At 43.7% G+C, this 27,891-nt stretch overlaps 1 long non-coding RNA gene across 1 annotated transcript in view; it reads right to left on the bottom strand.

Moving 5' to 3' along the window:
- Positions 1-25,154, bottom strand: part of LOC112631783 — a 75,572-nt gene extending 50,418 nt beyond the window's left edge. Inside the window, exon 1 of the long non-coding RNA XR_003121195.1 lies at positions 25,059-25,154. This is a non-coding gene — a long non-coding RNA (uncharacterized LOC112631783). The remainder of the gene's footprint in view (positions 1-25,058) is intronic.
- Positions 25,155-27,891: the final 2,737 nt, after the last annotated feature.

The following is a 27,891-nucleotide window of genomic DNA, read 5'->3' as shown; positions in this document are numbered from 1 at the left end:
CACCTCGGCCTCCCAAAGTGCTGGGATTACAAGCATGAGCCACCACGCCTAGCCTATTTTTCCATTCATCTTATATCTAATTTTGATGAAACCCTTGACTAGGGTCCCCATCCAATGGATAGAGAACCTACCCTGTCCCATAGCTGGGCAGTGGGTCTGGAGGGTTGGGTTTGTCTCCCCTCTCTGGCAGATCAGATATGAAGCTGGATCCCAGCCCAGCAGCGTGTGAACGCCTTGTCTGTTGTGGCCATAAGTACTTTTCTCCAGCCAGCTTGCTATGTCGTAGCTGCCTGGCCCTCAGGGACAATTGCTGCTAGACGCCTATTTCTGTACTCTCTCCCACCACTGTGGCCTTGGACTGATGTTTAACTGTACAGCAGGGGAAAAGGGGCCCCAAGCAGAACATTCCAGATCTTTTCTCTTGCCAGCTCAGGCCCCTATTGCCTGTTCCGCCGAAGTGAGAAGTATTATTGGGATTTTTTAGAAATTCAGCGTTCTCTCACCACGTGCTGCAGCTCACTCCAAAAAAGGAGTTGTGGGTTGGTTCCCAGAATTGTATTTCAATTCAGACCTAATTGTTTTTTATTTGGATGCATTGGGTATCTTGTATTTGGATTTAGATGTCTTGAAGTCTGTGGTATGAGGTTGGGAAAATTTCCTAGATACAGGGTTAGAGGATGTTTCTTTTGGTATATTTTGTTTTCTTCATTCCAGTCAGTGTTAGAAGGAAATTTTGTAAACCTGTTAATTTTGCTGCCTTTACTGGATGTTCCAATACCACTTTTTTTTGAGACATGTTCTTGCTCTGTCACACAGGCTAGAGTGCAGTGGCATGATCATAGCTCACTGCAGCCTCAACCTCCCGGGCCCAAGTAGTCCTCCCACCTCAGCCTCCCAAATAGTTAAGATTAAGGATTGCACCACCACACCTGGCATTTTTTTTTTTTTTTTTTTTTTCTGGAGAAACAGGATCTCACTATGTTGTCCAGGCTGGTTGAACTCCTAACCTCAAGTAATCCTCCCACCTCAGCCTCCCAAAATACAGAGTCTACAGGTGTGAGCCAGCATCTCTTTTAATGGTTACATAACATCCCATCACATAGATGAAGTGTAATGTTCTTAACCAATTTCTGAGTGGCATACACTTAGGTGATTTCCAATTTTTCATCATCACAAAGATGCTGCAAAAACTTTGAACGTAAGTACTCATGTACATCTCTGATTAATTCTTTAGCAAATGATCACATTTCCAATGACAGGGAGTTCAGCAGGACTTTGCCCCTTCTCAGACCCATTTTTGTTTCTCAGTCAAGTGGTTCTAAATAAAACCATCACAAAATCCTTTGCCATATTGTGGAATGCTTTCAGCATGTTCTCTTTCCACCAGACCATATGTTGACCCAGATAAGTTAATCCCTCTCTCCAGCGACATGGTTTGTCCACTGGGATGTTTTTCACCTTCATTTCCATTCTTCCTCCGCACCCGCTCATGGCTTTTGCATCCTCCATAGCTTCTTGCACTGTGCCTTCTACTATCTCTCACTTTCAGCTGCTTTTGTCCACACACCTTTGAAGCCTTGGGATCCATGTCCACAGAGCCTTTCAACTTGTGAAGATCAATGTGCTAGAAGTAACAGCCATCTGCTTCTTAGCACCCTGCTCATCAAAATAAAAAATCACACGCACACACATGATGAAGCCTTGACGCTTCACTGTCAGAAGACAGAAACCAGTGCTCATGTGTTTATCAAACTCTGAAGACCACTTGCATGAAAAGCCTCAGAAGTGCTTGTTAAAATTTAAATTCCTGGACTGCACCTCAGACTCACTGTGCTAAAATATTGAGGGATAGGGACCAGCTCTCCAGTGATTCTAATCTTTTTTTTTTTTTCTTGAGACAGAGTCTTGCACTGTTGCCTGGGCTGGAGTACAGTGGCATGATCTCGGCTCACCGCAACCTCTGCCTCCCGGGTTCAAGCAATTCTCCTGCCTCAGCCTCCCTAGTAGCTGGGATTACAGGCGTCCGCCACCACGCCTGGCTAATTTTTTGTATTTTTAGTAGAGACAGGGTTTCACTATGTTGGCGAGGCTGGTCTCAAACTGACCTCGTGATCTGTCTGCCTTGGCCTCCCAAAGTGCTGGAATTACAGACGTGAGCCACCACATCCAGCCCAATGATTCTACTACCTATGAAAATGTACAAACTTCTGTGATTACAAGAGTTGTTTTTTTTTCTTTTAGAGACACAGTCTTGTTCTGTCACCCAGGCTGGGGTACAGTGCCACTCATAGCTCATTGCAGCCTCAAACCCCTGAGCTCAAGCAATCCTCCTGCTTCAGTCTCTCAAAGTGCTGGGATTACATGGGTGAGCCATTGCATTAGGCAAGAATTCTTATATCAAAGCTCAACTCAGTGTAAGTTGAAACTGCAACTCTCTTCCTATGATTTTTTTTTTTTTTTTTTTTTTTTAAGGCAGAGTCTTGCTCTGTCACCCAGGCTGGAGTGCAGTGGTACAATCTCAGCTCACTGGGACTTCTGCATCCCAGGTTCAAGTGATTCTTGTGACTCTGACTCCCAAATAGTTGGGATTACAGGCACCTGCCACCATGACCAGCTAATTTTTTGTATTTTTAGTAGAGGCAGGGTTTCACCATGTTGGCCAGGTTGGTCTTGAACTCCTGACCTCAAGAGATCCACCTACCTCAGCCTCCCGAGTGCTGGGATTACAAGCATGAGCAACCATGCCTGTCCCCATCATGACTTTTTAATAAAAAGTCCATTAAGCATGTTTCTAAAATGATAGCAATACTCCTACAGTCTACACATAACACAGATTATTTTTCAAATAACATGGTGTAGTAGCAATGAGAAGAATCACCATCTCTGGTACTCCTCTTTTTTGTAGCTCTTGCTGTTAAGTTGGAGCCATGTGACTAGGTCTGGCCACTAGGCTGTGAGGAGGATTTGGTTTGTGAGTCCTCCACACCATGCCCTGTTGTAGTGTCCTTTGAGATGTGTGCTGAGATGGTAGTGTAATGCGATAGTGAGCCAATGTCAGCTTGAGTCTCTTATGGTCTGAGGATCAAAGCCCCTGTCAACTTTCAGTGGATGTATAGCATGAACCAGTAATATGTCATGGAAATTTTAAGTTTGTTTGTCATTGCAGCATAACCTAGTCTCATTCTAACTAATCAACTGAAACCCCTATTTCTTGTTCATGCATCAGTGTACCTGAGTGTCTTAGATTAATTTAACATTAAGTAATTGTAAATGTACAGTTCTATAATCTGAGCTTTATTAGAATATAGGCCTCCTAAAACTAGCTCCTATCTTTGCAACTAATTTTGCCACATTTGAATTTGTGCAAAGAAGAAGCCAGGTGGGGTGGCTCACACCTATAATCCCAGTACTTTGGGAAGCGAGGCAGATGAATTACTTGAGCCCAGGAATTCAAGACCAGCCTGGCCAACATGGCGAAACCCCATCTCTACTAAAAATACAAAAATTAGCCAGGCATGGTGGTGGGCGCCTGCAATCTCAGCTACTCGAGAGGCTGAGGCACAAGAATTGCTTGAACTGGGGAGGCAGAGGTAGCAATGAGCCAAGATCACGCCACTGCATTCCGGCCTGGGCAACAGAGGAGACTCCGTCTTAAAAAAAAAAAAAGAAAAGAAAAAGTGAGAGAGAAAAACTTTCTGTGGGTGAAAGAAGAGTATTACAAAACTGAATGACTGAATGACCTGGAAAAAAGTAACCAAGATAAAAAGTGAACCAGTTAGTGGTTGACAAGAGAATAAACCCAGAACTTGCTCTACTATCTCCTCTTTTGACAAGAGTTCACTTTGTAAAAATTCATATCCCAGCCTGGCAGGGTGGCTCACACCTGTAATCCCAGCACTTTGGGAGGCCAAGGCGGGTGGATCATCTGAGATCAGGAGTTTGAGACCAGCCTCAGCATGGAGAAACCCCATCTCTACTAAAAATACAAAATTAGCTGGGTGTGGTGGTACATGCCTGTAATCCCAGCTACTTGGGAGGCTGAGGCAGGAGAATTGCTTGAACCTGGAAGGCAGAGGTTGCAGTGAGCCAAGGTCGCACCATTGTACTGCAGCCTGGACAACAAGTACGAAACTCCATCTCAAAAAAAAAAAAAAAAAAAAAAAATTCATATCCCTACCATTAACCATGACAGGAAACCTCAAATTTCTCTTAAATCAAAAATACATATGTACTTTAAACAATGTAGGTTGCTACATTATTTATTGTTGAGTGACAATCTCATTTTTATTTCCTGAGGATCTTACACACCTCTGGTTGTGGCTCGATTCTGCCATGTATGCTCATATTTAACACAGGGCTCGTCTTACACATGGCGCCAGCACTTCCACCTTCTGACAGAAGTGCTTTTCCTCCTCTCCCAACCCAATCTCCAATTCCAAGGACAATTCCAGTTTGCCTTGTGAAGAGTATTAGCAAAGACCAATTTCTCTTGAAAGTAAAAGGTATATGTGGTTTTTGGCTGGGCACAGTGGCTCATGCCTGTAATCCCAGCACTTTGGAGGCTGAGGTGTGTGGATCACACGAGGTCAGGAGATTGGGACCAGCCTGACCAACATGGCGAAATCCCATCTCCACTAAAAAAATACAAAAATTACCTGTAATTCCAGCACTTTGGAAGGCTGAGGCGGGCGAATCACAAGGTCAGATCGAGACCATCCTGTCTAACACAGTGAAACCACGTCTCTACTAAAAATACAAAAAATTAGCTGGGCATGGCAGCGTGTGCCTGTAGTCCCAGCTACTCGGGAGGCTGAGGCAGGAGGATGGTGTGAACCTGGGAGGCGGAGCTTACAGTGAGCCGAGATCGAGCCACTGCACTACAGCCTGGGCGATAGAGCAAGACTTCGTCTCAAAAAAAAAAAAAAAATTAGCCAGGTGTGGTGGTTGTGTGCCTGCAATTCCAGCTACTTGGGAAGCTGAGGCATGAGAATTGCTTGAACCGGGGAGGCAGAGGTTGCAGTGAGCCGAGATCATGCCACTGCACTCCAGCTTGGGCCACACAGTGAGGCTCTGTCTTAAAAAAAAAAAAAAAAAACAAAAAACTGTGTGTGTGTGTGTTTTGTTTTTTTAGCTACAGGGTCTCACTATGTCCCACAGGCTGGTCTCAAACTCCTGGGTTCAAGCAATCCTCCTGCCTTGGCCTCCCACAGTGCTGGGATTACAGGTGTGAGCTATTGCACCTAAGCAATTTTTTTTAATTTTGGAGGTCTCACTATGTTGTCCCAGCTGATCTCAAACTCCTGAACTCAAGTGATCATCCTGCCTCAGCCTTCCAAAGTGACTTTTTTGTTGTTAGTGTTGTTGTTGTTGTTGAGAAAGGGCTAATTGTTTCATGCTAGTACATGAGTGGATATTATGTTTCCTTATGCTAGAATCATCTTCTAGTGTCTTCTAGAATTATCTAGTGTCTTCTATGATCCTTGAGATTAATCTCAAAGACATAATTTGAGGGTATTACACTGAGTCAGTAGCTACTTGCCACTGGTTGCTGTGGGGCAGTGTTACCCAACAGTTGAGACACAATTGCCTTTTGCATGAGGATCAAATAACGTAGATTCACATCAAGAGAAAGTCATTCCCTTTACAATCCTCTCCTGATCTTTCTGTTTGTATCAACCGGGATGTCTCGGGTTCATGGTAGGGTCTTTAACAGAAGAAAGAAAGAAGGACCAAGAACAGAAGAAAGAAGGACCAAGCTCCCTTTGCATGTCTTGGTATTAGAGCTGACCTTTGTTAGGGGCTGTATTAGTTCATTTTCACACTGATGTGAAGAAATACCTGAGACTGGGGAATCTATAAAGAAAAAGAGGTTTAATGGACTCAGTTCCACATGGCTGGGGAGGCCTCACAACCACGGAGGAAGGCAAAGGAAGAGCAAAGGCCTGTCTTACATGACCACAGGCAAGAGAGCATGTGCAGGAGAACTGCCCTTATAAAACCATCAGATCTCGTGAGACTTATTCACTATCACGAGAACAGCATGGGAAAGACCCGTCTCCATGATTCAAGTACCTCCCACCAGGTGCCTCCCATGATACTGGGGATTATTGAACTACAATTCATAATGAGATTTGGGTGGGGACACAGTTAAACCATACCAGGGGTGCCGAACCCCATGCAGTTGAAAATTCATACATAACTTTTGACTGTTCCAAAACTTAGTTACTAATAGCCTGCTGTTAACCAGGAGTCTTATCGATAACACAAACAGGCAATTAATATATATTTTGTATGTTGTACATATTATAGACAGTATTCTTACAATAAAGTAAACTAGATAAAATAAATGTTATTAAGAAGATCATACGGAAGAGAAAATATAGTTACTATTCATTAAATGGAAGTGGATCATCATAAAAGTCTTCATCCTCGTCATCTTCAAGTTGAGTAGGCTAGGGAGGAGGAGGAAGAGGAGGGGTTGGTCTTGCTGTCTCAGGGGTGGCACAGGTGGAAAAAAGTCCATGTATAAGTGGACCTTGCAGTTCAAACCCATGTTTTTCAAGGGTCAACTGTAGTTAAATAAGTCTCAAGGCCGGCATTTGTTTTTCTGCAGCAAACACAAGTGTTGGGCCCAGAAAAGTAGGGAAAAGATTTTAAAAAGAGGTGGCAAGAACTGCTTTGCTCTATTCTGTTCCTCTTCTTTTTTTAAGCTTATTTTTATTTCAATTTGCCTTCTTTACTTTATTTATGGTAGCATAACCTCTGGTTTCTATTTTCTGTTTGTCTCTGCCTTGTCTAATCATTTAGCATATAGATTACACATTTTTCTGTGTCGTCGATATATTTCAGAATCTGATTCGATTTAGGAACACTCTCCTTCGAAAATCACACCTATGCTATACTTAGAATTTCAAATTAAGTAATTCCTTTAAGAATCAGATATTCTTTCCTCAACTAAAAGCCTTTAGTTCACTTTCCCTGATGTATTCCTCTGAAATTCAGTCACCCCATAAAAATCTGACTCTGGCGTTTTCTTAGATCTTTTCAATAACAGGTTCTTGATGTTGACTCAGAAATCTTCAGTAGATATGAGGCTAAGGTGGTGGAAAGGGCATGGACTTTGGGATAATACATACTTGGATTAAAGACATACTGGCTTTAATGCTTATTAGCTAAGCGCAAAGACAGATAAAATCTGTTAAGTGTCTATTGTCTTCTCCATTCATTGCTTCTCTTCTACAGACAAGCTAAGAAATAGAGGAAGGATGTTAAGGCTAGCAGTTTTGGCCTGTGGCTGTATCCAGAGTCTTTTTAGAGTGGATAAGTTTTAGCACTCGACGTCACCAGTATAAAACTTGGAACTCCAAGACAACAAAAAATTTAAAAATTAGTATTATCTCATTATCAAAACAGAAATTCAAATCATAAATATTATGAATTAGCGTTAAGAGATTGAACTGATACCTCCAAAGGATTATTTTTTCTTTTCCATCTTTTTCTTTTGAGAGATCCCTTTACACGGTTTTACTGATTTTTTTTTGTATATTTTTCTTTCTTCCTATCATGCAGCACTTGCTCTCTGTGCTTTCCTTTCTCTCTCATTACTTTAAAATTCCTTTTGAAATAGAAGAAAACTGGCTGGACATGATGACTCAAGCCTGTACTCCCAGCCCTTTGGGAGGGTGAGATGGAAGCATCACTTGAGGCTTGGGGTTCAGGACCAGCCTAAGCAACATAGAGACCCTATTTCTACAAAAAAAAAAATTGTTTTAAATTAGCCAGATGTGGTGGCACACACCTGTCCTCCCAGCTACTCAGGACGCTCAGGTGGAAGGAACACTTGAGCCTGGGAGGTGGAGACTGTAGTGAGCTATGATTGTGCCACTGCACTCCAGCCTGGGTGATGCAGGGATACCCTGTCGTCTTCTTCTTCTTCTTCTTATTATTATTATTATTATTATTATTATTATTATTATTATTGTCATGAGAGTCTTGCTCTGTCACCAGGCTGGAGTGCAGTGGCACGATCTCGGCTCATTGCAACCTCTGTCTCCCGGGTTCAAGCAATTCTCCTGCCTCAGCCTCCAGAATAGCTGGGACTACAGACATGCACCACCATGCCCAGCTAATTTTTGTATTTTCAGTAGCGACAGGGTTTCACCATGTTGGCCAGGATGATCTCGATTTCTTGACCTCAAGATCCGCCTGCCTCGGCCTCCTAAAGTGCGGGGATTACAGGCATGAGCCACTGCACTCGGCCAAGGCCCTGTCTTAAAAAAAGAAATAGAAGAAAACCTTCTGACTTCAACATTATATCATTTATCTCATCAAAGGTCTTTCAGGCCCTCTCAATTTCTTTTTTTTTTTTAATTTTTAAATTTTTTTTGTTTTTTAGTAGAGACGTGGTTTCACCGTGTTAGCCAGGATGGTCTCGATCTCCTGACCTCGTGATCCGCCCACCTCGGCCTCCCGAAGTGCTGGGATTACAGGCATGAGCCACCGCGCCTGGTCAAGGCCCTCTCAATTTCTTATCTGTCTAAGAAAGTAGAAAAGAATCTCAACTGCCATTCAGCTACTCCTCACTGACTCAGGCCAACTATTTTCCCACTGTATACACAGAAAGCCCTACTTGATTCTAGTCGGACTGAAATGACTGGTAGTGATCTGTCATTATTCAGTGCTCAAAGCCAAAGATTTCAAATAAAATATAAAGTTAGAAGATTCTTCTGTAAATACAAACAAGTCACAGAACTAAACTGACCCAATAATCCCATAGAGAGTTTTGGGGTTTTTATTTTGGTTTGGTTTGGTTTTCTTTTTTTTTTTTTTTTTTTTGTATAAACAAAAATTGACCCTTCTGGTCTTAAATGTTGAAACTTACATTTGTTTTATGTGAGTTCTTTCCTTAAGAAATCAATTTCAGGCCTCTCAAAAAAAAAATTTTTTTTTCAAAGAAAAACTCACCAGACAACCACATCCAATGATGTGTGGATACCTCGTTTGTTGTGATTGTTTCCTTATCCTCCCTACTTCCTGTTTTCTTACACATTGTTACATATCCTCCCTGCTGTATAAACCCCTATTTTTAGTCATCAGGGAGATGGATTTGAGAATGAGCTCCCGTCTCCTTGACTGCAGCACCGGATTAAAGCCTTTCTCCCTTGGCAATATTCATTGTGTCCGTGATTGGCTTTTCGTGTGGCCACAGGACGTAGACAGAATCCCTGATGCTTCCATAACAGAACCTGTAACATATTCCAATACGCATGTTTACAAAGCTCAACTCTGAAAGAAAACTTCGAAGGGAAATATGAATACATTTTCTTGTCCTGACATAAAGGATTGATCATGATTTTTAGGTAGTTCTGCCTTATTCCTCTATTTACCTTTGTGAGTTTAACAAAAATCATTCCAGAATGTCAGAAGGTGGTATCTATTTTTGATATTGCTTCTCCAAAATGACATTAGAAAACCCACGGTGTAAGGGCCAGGCACGGTGGCTCACGCCTGTAATCCTAGCACTTTGGGAGGCCGAGGCGGGCAGATCACAAGGTCAGGAGATCGAGACCATCCTGGCTAACACAGTGAAACCCAGTGTCTACTAAAAATACAAAAAAATTAGCCGGGCGTGGTGGCAGGTGCCTGTAGTCCCAGCTACTCGGGAGGCTGAAGCAGGAGAATGGCGTGAACCTGGGCGGCAGAGCTTGCAGTAAGCCGAGATTGCGCCACTGCACTCCAGCCTGGGCGACAGAGTGAGACTCTGTCTCAAAAAAAAAAAAAAAAAGAGAAAGAAAAAAACATGGTGTAGGTGGGGATTCTTGACAGCAATATTCCATTAAAAGAGTGTTGATAAGGGTATTCCATTATCAGGGCCAATTGGCTACAGTGGGAGAGAAAAAAAAAAGAAGGCTGGGGGAAATTATAGTTCCAGAAAAGTCACCCCTTCCTCACATTGGCCCATATTTTTGGGTTATCACAAAAGGAAAGTAAATAGGACTTAAGCATGAGAAAGGGGAAAGATTTGCTTGGTTGACATCTGAAGGCAGGTGTGAGACTGGGAGAGCTGGGTGTGGTGGTTGCGCCTGTAGACCTGGGTACTTGGGAGGCTGAGACCAGAGGATTGCTTTGGCCCACGAGTTTGGGACAAGCCTGGGCAATGTAATGAGACCCCGTATTTTTAAATATATATTAAAAAAGAAAAAGACGGGTCAGGCGCGGTGGCTCACGCCTGTAATCCCAGCACTTTGGGAGGCTGAGGTGGGTGGATCACCTGAGGTCAGGAGTTCAAGACCAGCCTGGCCAAGATGGTGAAACCCCGTCTCTACTAAAAATATAAAAATTAGCCAGGCGTGGTGGCGGACACTTGTAATCCCAGCTACTCAGGAGGCTGAGGCAGGGAATTGCTTGAACCCGGGAGGCGGAGGTTGCAGTGAGCAGAGATCATGTCACTGCATTCCAGCCTGGGCGACAGAGCAAGACTCCATCTCAAAAAAAAAAAGAAAGAAAGAAAGAAAAAGACTGGAAGAGGTGTGAATGCAGGCATGCTCCTGGGTCTTCATTCCAGCTGGAAAGCCAACTGTTTCCCTGCTCAGGGGTGAGAGGTCAAGTGTCAGCTGAGATGCCATTGGAAAGTTAGAATAATGGAAGAGATTCAGAGGAGGTGAGGGGATTATAAACTTCTTTCCCTACTCTCCTTTCTCTGAATGCTATGACCAGAGCTTGCCTGGTGACTATGGACCAGTCCCAGGGTGCAGAGGCTTTGCCTGCACCACAGAGATGACCTTGCCACAGGTTCACGTGCGTTCTCCACTTTCACACACACAATTTGGTGTGCTCTTCTTGCAAAAGGCCATGCCGCATGTAGTGAACACTGTAATGTCCCACTCAGGTTCCCCTTCAGGAATGAAGGACTCAGTCCTAGAGCTGTGGGAGGTTCTACCAGGAGACAGCTGTCATTTTGGGGCCCCCTTGGGAACTGCCTCAGCTGAAAAACCTTACCCAAGGTCGTTCGCCCTTCCCAGGGTGGCCTATGTCCAGTGACTAATTGACACAGCGTCTCACTCAACTGCAACAGCTCTGGAAGGCCTTCCTGGGTTCAGAGCTCTCTGTGGGGCGGATTATAGCATTTGTCAAAACTCCATCCAAGCCCAACTTCTCCCTTTGCCTAATCCTCCCTGTGCCCTCTCCTTCCTTCTCAAGGTAAGCTTCCAGGAACACTCCTTTAAAAAAAAAAGTGTTTTTTAATGTTTATGGGTACATAGCAGGTGTACAGGTGTATATATTTATGGGGTACATGAGCTGTATTGATACAGGCACGAAATGCATAGTAATCATATCATGGAGGCCGGGTGCGGTGGCTCACGCCTGTAATCCCAGCACTTTGGGAGGCCAAGGTGGGCGGATCATGAGGTCAGGAGATGGAGACCATCCTGGCTAACACGGTGAAACCCCATCTCTACTAAAAATACAAAAAATTAGCCGGGCGTGGTGGCAGGCGCCTGTAGTATCAGCTACTCGGGAGGCTGAGGCAAGAGAATGGTGTGAACCCGGGAGGCAGAGCTTGCAGTGAGCCGAGATTGCACCACTGCACTCCAGCCTGGGCGACAGAGCGAGACTCCAATTAAAAAAAAAAAAAAATCATATCATGGTGAATGGGGAATCCATCCCCTCAAGCATTTATCCTTTGTGTTACAAACAATAGTTACATTTTTAGTTATTTTTAACTGTACAATTAAGTTGTTATTGACTATAGTCACCTGTTGTGCTATCAAATTATAAGTCTTATTCATTGTTGCTAACTAGTTTTTGAACTTATTAAATGTCTCCACCTCCCCCTGACCCCTCACTAACCTTCCCAGCCTCTGGTATCTATCCTTCTACTCTCTATGTCCATGAGTTTAATTGTTTTGATTTTTAGATCCCACAATGAGTGAGAACATGTCATGTTTGTCTTTCCGTGCCTGGCTTATTTCACTTAACATAATGATGTTCAGTTCCATCTATGTTGCTGCAAATGACAGGATCTCATGTTTTTCTATAGCTGAATAGTACTCCATTGTGTATATGTGCCATGTTTTCTTTTTTTTTTTCTTTTTTTTTTTGAGGCAGAGTTTCACTCTTGTTGCCCAGGCTGGAGTGCAATGGCACGATCTCGGCTCACCGCAACCTCTGGCTCCTAGGTTCAGGCAATTCTCCTGCCTCAGCCTCCCTAGTAGCTGGGATTATAGGCATGTGCCACCAGGCCCAGCTAATTTTGTATTTTTAGTAGAAACGGGGTTTCTCCATGTTGATCAGGCTGGTCTCAAACTCCCGACCTCAGGTGATCCACCCGCCTTGGCCTCCCAAAGTGCTGGGATTACAGGCGTGAGCCACTGCGCCCGGCCCTTTTTTTTTTTTTTTTTTTTTGATGTTTTCTTTATTCATTCATATGTTGATGGACACTTAGGTTGCTTTCAAATCCTGGCTATTGTGAGCAGTGCTGCAACAAACAAGAGAGTGCAGATATCTCTTCAATATACTAATTTCCTTTCTCTGGGGTCTATAACAGCAGTGGGATTGCTGAGTCATATGGTAGCTCTATTTTTAATTTTTTGAGGAACCTCCAAACTGTTCTCCATAGTGGTCAGGAACACTCCTTAATAAAGATCCTGCCTACTAGTTTCCATCTCAGAGTCTGCTTCTGGGGGAGACCCAACCTTAACATTCGTATTTGGTTTATTATACTGACAACAATTGCATCCACTTCCAGAATTTTATATGTATAGAAAACTGTCTTCGATACGGTACAATTTCTTGAGAGACTTCTGATTGTTGACTGTTAATAAGGAGCTAGTGTGACAAAATAAATAATTAAACTGATACTTATTGTTGACTTTCGTTTTGAAAATGACAACCTTTAAGAAATGAAAGACTTAGATATACAGGAAAGTGAACTTGGAGTCTGAGGGGCTAGGTCAGTTACACAGCAGAGTCTCTCACCGGCCAAGCAAGAAGTGATGTCAGGGAACAACCGTGGTCCTTTCAGCCCCAGTTCATTGGTGGTAAATGTTAAACATTCTGTTGGTACTTGTTTAGCTCCTATTTCCTCCTACACTAGCAGGGGAGCAGGAAAATGCATAGCAGCAAACTCAAATGAAACCACAACTACCCCACCCCTGCCACAAAAACAAAAGGAAAAACCTCCCAACTCATAGGCACTTGTGTTTGTGTAGGAATGGAAGGGAGGAGGAGAAATTGTGCAGTTACTCAGCAGTGAAAGTAATGTTGATGGTAGAACTGCTAGTGACCACCAGAAATGGAAAGAAGAATGTCAGCTCCTTCAGCCCCAATAGAGAGAGGGAGGGAGGGAAAGGAGAGGGAGAAGGAAGAAATTCTGAAAGAAAAATGACCTGGCGGGGCACAGTGGCTCACACCTATAATCCCAGCACTTTGGGAGGCCGAGGCAGGTGGATCACTTGAGGTCAGGAATTGAAGACCAGCCTGGCCGACATGGTGAAACCCCATCTCTACTAAAAACACAAAAGTTAGCTAGGTGTGGTGGTGGGCATCTGTAATCCCAGCTACTCAGGAGGCTGAGGCAGGAGAATCTCTTGAACCTGGGAGGTGGAGGTTGCAGTGAGTCGAGATTGCGCCACTGTACTCCAGCCTGGGTGACAGAGTCAGACTCAGTCTCAAAAAAAAAAAAAAAAAAAAGAGGGAGAGAAAGAAAGAATAATGACCTGAGAAAAGTATGTAATAGTAGGAAGCCCCTGATACAAAGAAATCCCAGTTTTGGTAAAAATTGGTTGTGATTTATGTGCAATTCTTTTGATAAAATTCTGTGGTCTCCTGGAGGAGCCATAACCACAGACATGTCGAATAACAAATAAAACAAATAAAAAGCAAGAGAGAAGGTGCTGATCTTTTTTTTTTTAAGTTTATTCTCCAGCTGGTTTGTTTCCCCAGAAAGCAGCTGTTTAAAATTGAGAAATAGCTACTACTCTTCTGTAACACACTCTGGTGAAAGAGAAGAGGAAGGAAAGCAAATACAATATTACAAAAAAAACCTGTGTAGTGTTAGGTTAAATTGGAAACGGTTTGTGGGTTCCTTCTCTCATCAGAAAGGAAAAAGAAACGTAGGAAGAAACAGATGACTACATCTGAGAGGAAAAAAATTAAATTCTCGCTATGCACAGGAAAAATTAAGCTACTTAAGGTAATTATTAACAATGTGTATGTTAGCATATTGCTTTGGGAAGCGGTGGAAAATGCTCTTTTGAGCATTCTCTACTTGATTATGATCTTGCATACAATTTTGAGGGCATTGTAAAACAACAGGTAGAAGCTTATTATCTGCCACACCCGCTCTGACTAGCTCTATAACCCGCCCCATTCCATTCGGTGACTGAGAGGCCCAGGGTGTTAGTGCACAGAGATCACGGGGAAATCCATACAGAAGCCTCTGGAGGCGGGGCCCAGTGGCTCATGCCTGTAATCTCAACACATTGGAAAGCTGAGGCAGGAGAATCACTTGAGGCCAGGAGTTCGAGTCCAGCCTTGGCAATGTAGCGAGACCCCATCTCTATGAAAAATTTTAAAAATTAGCCAGGCATGTGGTGGCCTGAATCTGCAGTCCCAGCTACTTGGGAGGTTGAGGTGGGAGAGTCGCTTGAGCCCAGGAGTTTGAGGCTGCAGTGAGCTAGGATTGTGTCACTGCCCTCCAGCCTGGGTGACAAGGCAAGAATCTATCTCTAAAATAAACACATACAAAAAAAAAAAAAAAAAAAAAAAAGCCTGTGTAATCTGCTGTCTATACATGCTCAAGCAATTCAGCAAATATGTAGGTTACAAATTGTGTCACCAGCTCTGTGTGTTGTGGGGCTACAATTTCAAATATAGCCCTTTAGGGACCTATTTTTTATTTTAAATCATTAAAAGTAGAATCTTGTTTTTAAAGAATACGTTGCATGGATACCAATCTCTTTTTCAATATTTTATTATCTGTAGTAAACCAATTCAGATTTCAAGACCCCATGTGTGAGCAGATCAATGCTAAGCACTAATGACAACGGAAGGATAAATACTGCCATTGTCGGCTGGGTGCGGTGGCTCACACCTGTAATCCTAGCACTCTGGGAGGCCGAGGCAGATGGATCGCTTGAGCTCAGGATTTCGAGACCATCCTGGCCAGCATGGTGAAACCCCGTATCTACTAAAAACACAAAAATTAGCCAGATGAGGTGGCGGTCACCTGTAACCCCAGCTACTTGGGAGGCTGAGGCAGCAGAATGGCTTGAACCCAGGAGGCAGAGGTTGCAGTGAGCCGAGATCACGCCACTGCACTCCCGCCTGAGTGACAGAGACTCTGTCTCAAACAAATAAACAAAACAAAACAACACAAAAAGCTGTCTTTGCCTTCTAGATCAGTCTTGGCATGAAGTCTATCCAATGAAGTAGCTTGTGACAAGTACTGGAAGCAAATAGTTTGTGCATTTTTCTACATTTATGCTAATTATTCCTATTTCGGAACGGCAGTCTTTCAAAACAGTGTGATGGTTTTAAAGATATATCCACAAATCCTCTGATACTGCCTCCCTTAAAAGAAGAAACTTAATTCCTCTCTCTCTGTGTGAGGATTAGGGTTAGGGCTAGGATTAGCCAATAGAATATGGCAGAAATGATGTCACTTCTTTCTGTTTTTTTTTTTAATTGTGGTAAAATATACATAACAAAATTTACCACTGATACCATTTTTAAGCATACAGTTCAGCAGCATGATATACATTCACATTCTTGGGCAACCGTCATCACCATCCATCCATCCCCAGAACTTTTTTTTTTTTGAGACAGAGTCTCGCTCTGTCACCCAGGCTGGAGTGCAGTGGCCGGATCTCAGCTCACTTCAAGCTCCGCCTCCCGGGTCCACGCCATTCTCCTGCCTCAGCTTCCCGAGTAGCTGGGACTACAGGCGCCCACCACCATGCCCAGCTAATTTTTCTGTATTTTTAGTAGAGATGGGGTTTCACCATGTTAGCCAGGATGGTCTCAATCTCCTGACCTCGTGATCCGCCCACCTCAGCTTCTCAGAGTGCTGGGATTAAAGGTATGAGCCACCGCACCCAGCCATCCCCAGAACTTTTCATTTTGCAAAACTGAAATCTGTACCCATTAAACATTAACTCCACATTCCCCTCTCCCCTGGCCCCTGGCAACCACCATTCTACTTTCTGTCTCTATGAGTTTGACTACTCTGAGTCCCTCATATAAATGGAATCGTACAGTATTTGTCTTTTTGTGACTGGCTTATTTCACTTAGCCTAATGTCCTCCAGGTTCATCCATGCTGTAGAGTGTGCCAGAACTTTCTTCCTCTTTAAGGCCTAATAGTACTCAATTGCATGTATATGCCACATTTTATTTATCCATTAATCTGTTGATGGACCCTTGAGTTGCTTCTGCCTTTTGGTTATTGTGAATAATCCTGCTCAGAACGCGAGTGTACAGATAGCTCTTAGAGATCCTGTCTTCAGTTCTTTGGGGTATATACCCAGAAGTGGAATAGCTAGATCACATGGTAATTCTGCTTTTAATGTTTTGAGGAACTGCCATACATCTGCATCATTTTACATTTCCATCATCAGTGTCCAAGGGGACCAATATCTCTACGTCCTCACCAGCTGGAGCAGACTAATACAGTCTCACAGGCATTCTTTGTAAAAATTATAAGAATAAAAGCAGGGACTCTGTAGTCAAAATACTGGGTTTGAGTTCAGTTCCACTACTTACTAGCTCTATGACCTTAGGGAAGTTAATCTCTCTGTTCCTACTAGGGAAAAAAAATCATATCTACCTTATAGGATTATGAGGACTACATTTGTTAAAATTTTAAAGCACTGTGCGTGGCTCATATAGAGTAAATGCTGTATAAGTGTGTGACAAATAACAAAGAAACTGAACCAGGCACAATGGCTCATACCTGTAATTCCAACGATTTGGGAGGCTGAAGCAGGAGGATCACTTGAAACTGGAAGTTCAAGGCCAGCCTGGGAAACATAGCAAGACTCTGTCTCTAAGAACAAACAAAAAGACTGGACACAGTGAATCACACCTGCAATCCCAGCACTTTGGGAGGCCGAGGCAGGCAGATCACCTGAGGCCGGGAGTTCAAGACCAGCCTGGCCAACATGGTGAAACCCCGTCTCTACAAAAATACAAAAATTAAACAGGCATGATGGCGGGTGCCTGTAATCCCAGCTACTCAGGAGGCTGAGGTGGGAGAATCACTTGAACCTGGGAGGCAGAGGTTGCAGTGAGCCAAGATTGCGCCACTGCCCTCTAGCCTGGGCGACAGAGTGAGACACTGTCTCAAAACAACCAACCAACCAACAAGCAAAACCCACAAAAACCAGCCGGGCATAGTGGTGCATGCCTGTAATCCTACCTACTTAAGAGGCTGAGGTGGGAGGATTGCTTGAGCCCAGGAATTTGAGGCTGCAGTGGGTTACGATCACACCACTGCACTCCATCCTAAGCAACAAAGTGAGACCCTTTCCCTTAAAAACAAAGAAAACTAACACACACACACACACACACACAAACTGATGAGTCATATTCCATTAGTCAGGAAAATAAGAGCAACCTAAGAAATTTGAATAAGGAGATTATTATTGGGAACAAGAGACTTATATAACCTCTGAAGATAAAAAAGGCAGGAATGGCAGGAGTCAAGGATCACAGAGAAGCCACCACCAATCCTCAGCACTGATTCTCAGAGGACCGTTAAAAGCCTCGGGCCGACGCTGATGTCAGCTGTCTGCATCTGCAGATATCCATGTGTTTCTGGGGAAGAATGGTTCCTCCTAGTCTTCCACCCACCACTCGCTTCTCAGATGCCTCCCTGTGTGCTGGCGAGCCTGGAAAGTGGGGGGTTCAGGCTTTCAACAGCTCCTGGGAGGTCTCAGGGAGGCAGGGCTGACACCAAGTTTGAACAGACAGGGTTTTATTTAACTTCTGATTATCTCCATGTGTGTTTTGCCTTCATTCGTGATTAAAACATTGATTAGAGCCCTAAGAGATCTGTCTACAGCTGTATTATAAATTCTTTAATGTAAGGGAGAGCATATTTTATACTTCTTTTACTCTCCTTTTGTGCCTTAATAGAATTTTGAACCTGGAATGCACTATGGATGCTCAAGAGACTTTTTTTATTAAAAAAATTAAAAACCTTTATAAGAAAAGTGACTGTGATATAATTCAAGCCACAAAGGGCCACTGCTGAAATTATTTTAGATGAAACTTCCTTTTACAAAGCATCTCTTTTTCCTTTTTTTTTCCCCAGTGTATTTTATGTTTATTTCCCAGTCCATTCTACACTGCTAATAAAAACATACCCGAGACTGGGTAATTTATGAGGAGGTTTAATTGACTCACAGTTCCGAAGGGCTGGGGAGGCCTCAGGAAACTCACAATCATGGTGGAAGGGGAAGCAAACACATCCTTCTTCACACAGAGGCAGCAAGGAGAAGTGCACAGTAAAGGGCATATAAAACCATCAGATCTCATGATAACTTACCTTCATGAGAACAGCATGGAGGTAACTGCCCCTATGATTCGATTACCTCCCACTGGGTCCCTCACACAACATGTGGGGATTTTGGGAACTACAGTTCAAGATGAGATTCAGATGAGGACACAGCTGAATCATATCACCCAGTAATAGTAGAATTTATTATTAAAAATCAGTTCTTAAAAACACCCTGGGCTGGGTGCGGTGGCTCATGCCATGTAGCACTTTGGGAGGCTGAGGCGGGTGGATCACCTGAGGTCGGGAGTTCGAGCGAGACCAGCCTGACCAATATGGAGAAACCCTGTCTGTACTAAAAATATAAAAATTAGCTGAGCGTGGTGGTGCATGCCTGTAATCCCAGCTACCCAGGAGGCTGAGGCAGGAGAAGCCCTTGAACCTGGGAGGCGGAGTTTGCAGTGAGGTGAGATTGTACCATTGCACTCCAGCTTGGGCAACAAAAGCGAAACTTCATCTCAAAAAACAAAAAACAAACAAAAAAACACCACCGCTATTCATGGCATGTCACAAAGACACAGGACTCAGCTTGATGGGGAGCTGACAAGCCAGATCTGGGACAATTTGAGCACCAAAATAACTGCGTGTGTCAATACATTGCAAACTGTTGGATAAAATAGTAATCCATGAGTTCATACTGATAATAATAGGTAATGAGCAATACTAAACAGGTAAATCAACAACTGGGAGAAAAGGAAGTCTTGTTGACGGTTCACTGGTCAACTTGGAGGAGTGCTGAAGTTGGACACTCATAGTAAAGCCTGAATAAGGTAAGAATTATTAATATCAACAGGTGTTCAACCTTGGAGGGTATTTCAATGAGGAGCTTGGCTTTAAAGTGTGTTCCCCTAGACCGTTTATTAGCTGCAAGATAAAAGAATACAGCAATTATACAGTGGAGAGATTGGATAACACCTTGACTGGGGTCTAAGTGAACCCACTGAGGAACTGGTGAATACCACTTGCCATCAGACGTGGTCCCCTGAGAAGGGTCCATCACTGATGTGGCTGTTTGGAGACGAATGCATACCCACATCTAATAAGGAAACACCAGCCAAACCCAAAGTGAGGAATATTCTATGTTTTTTAAAAGACGGGGGAGCTGTATTTTCAAGAATATCAAGAAAAGTTGTAGAAATGTTCTAGTAAAGGGGACTAAAGAGACATGACAATGAAATGCAATATCTGACCCTAGAATGAATCCTGTACTGGAGGAGAAAAAAATTCTATAAATGACACTGGCCAGGCACAGTGGTGCATGCCAATAATCCCAGTGCTTGGGGAGGCAGAGGTGGGAGGATTGCTTGAGGCCAGAAGTTCAAGACCTACCTGGGCAACATAGCATGACCCTGTGTCTTCAAATATATAAAACAAAAAATTAGGCTAGGCACAGTGGCACACGCCTGTAATCCCAACACTTGGGGAGGCCAAGGCAGATGGATCACTTAAGGTCAGGAGGTCAACACCAGCCTGGCCAATATGGTGAAACTTCACCTATACCAAAATATACAAAATTTAATTGGGCATGGTAGTACATGCCTTGTAGTCCCAGCTAGTCAGGACGCTGAAGTGGGAGAATTGCTTGAACCCAGGAAGTAGAGGTTGCAGTGAGCTGAGATTGCACCACTGCACTCCAGCCTGGGCAACAGAGCAAGACCGTGTCTTTAAACAAACAAACAAAAAGGGACATTAGTGAGTTAACTGACAAAACTGGAATACCAATGAGGTTGCTATTTTAAATAAAAGTCATTGTATGATGTCAAATTTATTGAGATTAATAACTATGAAGTGGTTAGGAAATGTACGTTGTCATATATAGGGATAAAGAGCCTTAATGTATGTAACGTACCCTCAAAATAGTTCAGGGAAAAATGATTAGGAAGAGATAGACAAAACAAATGATAAAGCAAATGGGGTAAAATGCTAACAGTAGGGGAACAATCTAAGTGTTCTTAGTACTATTCTTATTCTTTCAAGTTTTCTGTGAATTTGAAATTATTTCCCCATTAAAAAAGGAAAAAAAAATTCACTCATGTTTTCACCTTTTTTTTTTTTTTTTTGAGACAGAGTCTCGCTCTGTTGCCCAGGCTGGAGTGCAGGGGCGCAATCTCAGCTCACTGCAAGCTTCACCTCCCGGGTTTGTGCCATTCTCTTGCCTCAGCCTCCTGAGTAGCTGGGACTACAGGCGCCCACCACCACGCCCGGCTAATTTTTTTGTATTTTTAGTAGAGACGGGGTTTCATCATATTGCCCAGGATGGTCTTGATCTCCTGACCTCGTGATTCGCCTGCCTCAGGCTCCCAGAGTGCTGGGATTACAGGTGTGCGCCACTGCGCCTGGCCCACTTTTCACTTTTAACTAATTTTAATGAACAAATCTCAAACAAATGGAAGAATATAAAGGAAATTATAACTAAATCCGATGTACTTATTATTATTATTATTTTTTACAAAGAAAAACTTTAGTAAGAAATAAAACTCAAGAAGATTTCTTTTTTTTTTTTTTAATTTGAGATGGAATCTCACTCTGTCACCCAGCCTGGAGTGGTGCAGTGTCATGCTCTCAGCTCACTGCAACCTCCACCTCCCAGGTTCAAGCAATTCTTCTTCTTCAGCCTCCAGAGTAGCTGGGATTATAGGCTCCTTCTACCACGCCAGGCTAATTTTTGTATTTTTAGTAGAGACGGGGTTTCACCATGTTGGCCAGGCTGGTCTCGAACTCCTGACCTCAAGTGATCTGCCTCCCTCGGCCTCCCAAAGTGCTGGGATTACAGGTGTGAGCCATTGTGCCCGGCCCTCAAGTAGATTTCTGAATGCAGTCTGAAAACTGAAGAGTTCTGAAGGTAGACCCATTGATGGAAACTCGTGTTCCTAACCAAAGGGAACATGCAAAGCCGTGATAGAGGAAAGGTCTGCCTCTATCAGAGCTCACCAGGTCTCCTGTTTTCTCCATCACTACCTTTTCTAGTGTAGGGTTTGCCCCTGTGTCATCCTTACAGAGCACAATGTGGTTACTTCACTCCCCTTCTCTACTGAGTTGAAGAGTGTCTCCCCCAAATTCATGCCCACCCAGAACCTCAGATTGTGACCTTATTTGGAAATAGGGTCTTCACAGATGTAATTAAGTCAAGAGGAGGTCACACTGGATTAGTGTGCACCCGAATCCAATGATGTGTGTCCTTATAGGAGGGAATTTGGGCACATAAACAGACACATGGGGAGAACGCTATGTGATGACAGAGGCAGAGACTGGAGTGATACACCTGCCAGCTGAGGAAGGCTAAAGATTGCAGGCAGCCGGCTGGGTGTGAGAGCTCATGCCTGCAATCCCAGCACTTTGGGAGGTCAAGGTGGGTGGATCACTTGAGTTCAGGAGTTCAAGACCACCCTGGGCAGCATAGTGAATCTGCGTCGCCACTAAAAATACCAAAAAAAAGGCCGGGCGCGGTGGCTCACACCTGTAATCCCAGCACTTTGGTAGGTCGAGGCAGGTGGATCACAAGGTCAGGAGATCGAGACCATCCTGGCTAATACAGTGAAGCCCCATCTCTACTAAAAATACAAAAAAATTAGCCAGGCGTGATGGCAGGCACCTGTAGTCCCAGCAACTCAGGAGGCTGAGGCAGGAGAATGGTGTGAACCTGGGAGGTGGAGATTGTAGTGAGCCGAGATTGCGCCACTACACTCCAGCCTGGGCAACAGAGTGAGACTCTGTCTCAAAAAAACAAAAAACAAACAAAAAAAAAGATTGCAGACAGCACCAGAAGCTACAAGAGGAAGTGAATGACACTCCTTTAGAACCTTCAGAGAGAGAGCATAATCCTGAATATGCCTTGATTTTAGACTTCTAACCTCCAGAGTTGTACAACAATAAATTTCTGTTGTTTTAAACCACTTACTTTGAAATAATTGGTTACAGCAGCTCTAGGAAACTAAAATACTAAAACACTTTCCTTTTTTTTTGGAGATAGGGTTTCACTTTGCCATCCAGGTTGAAGTGCAGTGATGCCATCACAGCTCACTGTAACCTCCAACTCCTGGGCTCAAACGATCCTGAGTAGCTAGGACTACAGGCACGAGCCACCACACTCGTCCGACTAATTTTTAAAATTATATGTAGAGACGGGGTTTTCACCATGTTGCCCAGGTTGGTCTTGAACTCCTGGCCTCAAGCAACCCTCCTGCCTCAGCCTCCTAAAGCATTGGGATTACAAGCGTGAGCCACTGCACCCAGCCAAAAACACCTTCCTAATCGGGTTTAACCTGCTGAGGATAGCATTCAAGGTCAGGGTGGTACCACACCCTTTATTCCAATACACTAAACTTGGGATTGCTGAAATGCGAGGCGACGGGGCCTTTCAGCAGGAAGGCCGTGAGCACCCACTCTCAAGTAGTCACCCTCATCCTCTATATCATATTATTGGTTTATTGTCCTCATCATATAACATTATTTGTTATCATTTTTCCTTGCTTATCTTCTGTCTCCCCCATCAGAATACAAGACGTAGGAGAGCAGGGATCTTATCTGTCTTGCTCGTGTTGTCCCCATGTCTGGTCCACAGTCTAGGCTGGGTGAAGATGTTCTGAATAAACAGCATGAGTGTGAAGAAGCTCGACATCCTGGAGAAGGGAGAGAAGGTCAAATGCCTGCAGCAAGGCCAGCAAGCCCAGTGACAAGCAGCAAGCAGAAACATCTTGTGGCGCCCCAGAAACACCTTAAAAGATTGTGAATTTGTTTCCTAGGATCTTAATGTTAAAAAAAAAAAAAAAAAAAAAAAAATCCCGGCACAGTGACTCATACCCATAATCTCAGCACTTTGGGAGGCCCAGGTAGGAGGATCACTTCAGGCCAGGAGTTGAAGACCAGCCTGGGTAACATAGGGAGACCACATCTCTACCAAAAATAAAATAAAAATTAGCTGGGCATGGTGGCATCCACCTGTGGTCCCAGCTACTTGGGAGGCTGAGGTGGGAGGATCACTTGAGCCCGGAAAGTTGAGACAGCAGTGAGCTGAGATCATGCCACTACACTCCAGCCTGGGTGACAGAGTGAGACTCTGGCTGAAAAAAAAGAAAAAGAAGAAAAAGACTGTAGATATATCTATTTCGCTCTCTGTGAATGGAGCTCCTTCATGTCGTTTCTCTTCACTGTCTGACCATCTCTTCCATCCTTCAGTTTCCACTTTAAATGCCTTTCCATCTGCCAAGTAGTTGGAGGTGTCCTTACATACTTCCCAAGTCAGTTCACATCTCAGTTTTAGGGCTTGTATTGTATCTTTAGTCCGCCTGTTTCCAAGCCTATCTTCTCCATAGACTTGAGTTTCTTGAGGATAACCTCTGTTATCTTCAGGGCCCACCAGTGCTGGTCATAGAGTGGGTGCTTCATGGACTTCTTTGTGTGCATGGGTGGATAGATAATGAGGTGACAACTTGCCTCTCAGAGCCTTAACCACCCCTAGTTAAGCCATGAGATAGGGCTATGGTTTCCAGTTTGCACGACCTCCTCCCTAAGTTCATTGCCCCAGACCCAGAATGAGGAGAATTGGCTGGTCCCACTTCTTTCCTTTTGGCTTTCCAATGGTTTTCTTCCAAGCTATAAGGCCTTGCTCTAGAGATTTTAAAGTATTAAGAACTGGAATACTGTTCTACATGTTTAGGTCAACAGAGTCAGTTGATCCACAAAATGCACATGTTGGTTTTTTTTTTTTTTTTCATCATTAGGTCTTAACCCTTCTAATGAATGATATTTGCCCCCGAACTCAGAAGTGATGTTTGATCCTACATTACACATGCAAAACAAGTTACTTAAATAATGATTTAGTCCAGGTTCTCTGACAAGCAGATGCCAAGACAGGATTAGCTGGATAAGAGATTAATTGGTGAAAACACTGGGGAGGGAGAATGAGAAGGAAACAAGAGGGTGATAGGAGAGCCATCAGATCATGACACAGGTCTGACCCCTGGGAAGGCAGAAGGAAGAAGGGAAAGAAGGAAGGAAGGGAAGGAGGGAGGGTGGGAGGGAGGAAGGAAGAGAGAAGGGAGAGGAGGGAGGGAGGAGAAGGGAAGGAAGGAAGAAAGGAAGAAACTGGAGAGGGAAAGAGGAAAAGAGAAAAGGAGGGAGAAAGGAAAGAAGAAAGGAAGGAAGGGAGGGAGGGAGGGAAGGAGGAAGGGAGAAAAGGAGGAAGGAAGGAGAAGAGACAGGCCATAGACTGCCTTGTAGTTCTAAGAAAGTTTCAGCAAGGTCAAAAGGGAGTCAGTGAACCTAAGTTGCCCATTAGAGGAGTCCCTGCCTCCCAAGAAGGGGCCTCCTTGGTATCCCTGCCATACTCAGTCTTTGACTGGGAACAGCCCACAGGAAGTGTGGCCTCAATGCTGGGCACACCAGCAGCTAGGGCTGGAAATAAATTATGCTTCCTGCAGTAGGAGATCTGAAAGGTGTATCCTCATGCTACTGCAGACAACAATTTGTATAACTTAGAGTTAACTACCCTCTGATCTTACCGGAAACAGTGGAGTGATCCAAGGAAAGTTTGGGGTTTAGTCCTCAATCATCATCCACCTGGGCCTTGTTCTCAATTCCACTAACTAAACAAAGGGTTGTAGTCACAGCATCCTAAATGAAGATTGAGAAGAAGGATCCACATTTTGCTAAAAATGTTAAGCTATAGCTCTGTAGCAAAATAATTCGTTTTCATTTCAAAATACAATAGATGTATTACTTTTCTTCTGCTTCCGCAATACACTGATTTGAGATGAGTGTTGGATGCCTGCAAACAGGCAAAAACAAAACAAAACTGTTAGTCCAAAGTCTTACTTATTTTTTATTTTTTATTTTTATTTTTATTTTTTTTGAGACGGAGTCTCGCTTTGTCGCCCAGGCTGGAGTGCAGTGGCCGGATCTCAGCTCACTGCAAGCTCCGCCTCCCGGGTTCACGCCATTCTCCTGCCTCAGCCTCCCGAGTAGCTGGGACTACAGGCGCCCGCCACCTCGCCCGGCTAGTTTTTTGTATTTTTAGTAGAGACGGGGTTTCACCGTGTTAGCCAGGATGGTCTCGATCTCCTGACCTCGTGATCCACCCGTCTCGGCCTCCCAAAGTGCTGGGATTACAGGCTTCAGCCACCGCGCCCGGCCCACAGTTTTTAAAATAAGATTAAGGACTGAGGACTGGTGGGGGCTCATAAACGATATAAATAAAGTGTTAGCCAAAACAGAAGAAAAAAAAGGGTGCCCAAACAAGTCACCTTAAAATTTGATACCTGTGCTATCATTAATAGTAATAAGTTAGGAATAAAGTGTGGTTGTCTTAATTAGAAAAGAGGCTATATAGCAGAAAATAAGTACATCTGTCATAAATTAGGACTGTGTGGAAATAAATGTAAATATTGGTCTTGTGTCATTTAGGCCACTTGGATAAAAGAAAAAAAAAATGATGAAAAGGATCCAGTCCACCTTCAGAAAGGAAAAAATGGCCCTTCCTGTACTAAGGGACAATGTAACCCCTTAGAGCTAGTAATAACCAATACCCTTGATTCTTGCTGGAAAAAAGAGGAGTGTGTGATCTTAGGAATTGACGGGGCCAGACTGGATCCTCGAGTAAATATCTTGGTTCGAGGAGAAGTTTACAAAGGCTCTCCTGAGCCAGTGTTTCAAACTTTCTATGATGAGCCAAATGTACCAGTATCAGAAATTCCAGAAAAAACAAGAAATTTGTTTTTGCAATTAGCCGAGCATGTAGCCCAGTCTCTCAATGTCACTTCATGTTATGTATGTGGAGGAACTGTAATGGGAGATCAATGGCCATGGGAAGCCCAATAATTAGTGCCTACAGACCCAGTTCCTGATGAATTTCCAGCTCAAAAGAATCACCCTGATAATTTCTGGGTCCTAAAAGCCTCAATTATTGGATAGCTAGAGAAGGAAAATAATTCACTCACCCTGTAGGACGACTTAGTTGTGTGGGACAGAAACTGTATAATGGTACCACAAAAAAGGTCACTTGGTGGAGTTCAAATCAAACAGAGAGGAATCCATTTAGCAAATTCCCAAAGTTGCAAACCGTGTGGACCCACCCGGAATCCCACCGGGACTGGACAGTCCTCACTAGATTGTATTGGATATGTGGGCATCAAGCTTATGCCAAATTACCTGACCAGTGGGCAGGTAGTTGTGCTGTTGGCACTATTAAACCATCTTTCTTCCTACTGCCCATAAAAAGAGGCAAACTCCTGGGCTTCCCTGTCTATGCTTCCCGTGGAAAGAGAAGCATAGCTATAGGAAATTGGAAAGATGATGAATGACCCCCTGAGAGAATCATACAACATTATGGGCCTGCTACTTGGGCACAAGACGGCTTGTGGGGATACTGGACCCCCACGTACATGATCAACCGAATCATCCGGTTACAAGCTGTCTTAGAAATAATCACTAATAAAACCTGCAGAGCCTTGACTATTCTGGCCCGGCAAGAAACTCAGACGAGAAATGCTATCTATCAAAATAGATTAGCTCTTGACTACTTGCTAGCAGCTGAAGGAGAGATCTGCAGGAAATTTAACCTTACTAATTGCTGCCTACACATAGATAATCAAGGGCAAGTAGTAGAAGACATAGTTAGAGATATGACAAAACTGGCACATGTGCCCGTGCAAGCGTGGCATGGATTTGACCCTGGGACCATGTTTGGAAAATGGTTCCCAGCGCTAGGAGGATTTAAAACTCTTATCATAAGAGTTATAATAATAATAGGAACCTGCCTACTGCTCCCTTGTTTGATACCTGTACTTCTTCGAATGATAAAAAGCTTCATTGCTACCTTAGTTCACCAAAATGCTTCAGCACAAATGTACTATATAAATCGATATCCATCTGTCTTGCAAGAAGACATGGGTAGTGAAAATGAAAGTGAGAACTCCCATTAATAAAATGAGTGAGAGTCTCAAAAAGGGAGGAATAAGGGAGGAGACCACCCCTCATATTGTCTTATGCCCAGTTGCTGCCTCCAAAAAAAGAAGAAGTAAAAACTAAAAGGCAGAAATGAAATCCACAGGCGGACAGCCCGGCGCCGCACCCTGGGCCTGGTTGTTGAAGATCGACCCCTGACCTAATTGGTTCTGTTATCTTATAGGTTACAGACATTGTATAGAAGTGCACTGTGAAAACCCCTATCTTGTTTTGTTCCGATCTAATTACCGGTGCAGACAGCCCCCAGTCCCTTCCCCCCTGCTTGCTCAATCACGACCCTCTCACATGCACCCCCTTAGAGTTGTGAGCCCTTAAAAGGGACAGGAATTGGTTACTCCCGGAGCTTGGCTCTTGAGACTGAAGTCTTGCTGA

Source organism: Theropithecus gelada, chromosome 9, assembly GCF_003255815.1.
Source record: "Theropithecus gelada isolate Dixy chromosome 9, Tgel_1.0, whole genome shotgun sequence".
Lineage (NCBI taxonomy): Eukaryota > Metazoa > Chordata > Mammalia > Primates > Cercopithecidae > Theropithecus > Theropithecus gelada.
The sequence above is the reverse complement of the archived record's forward strand: the minus strand, read 5'-3'. Positions and strand labels throughout refer to the sequence as shown.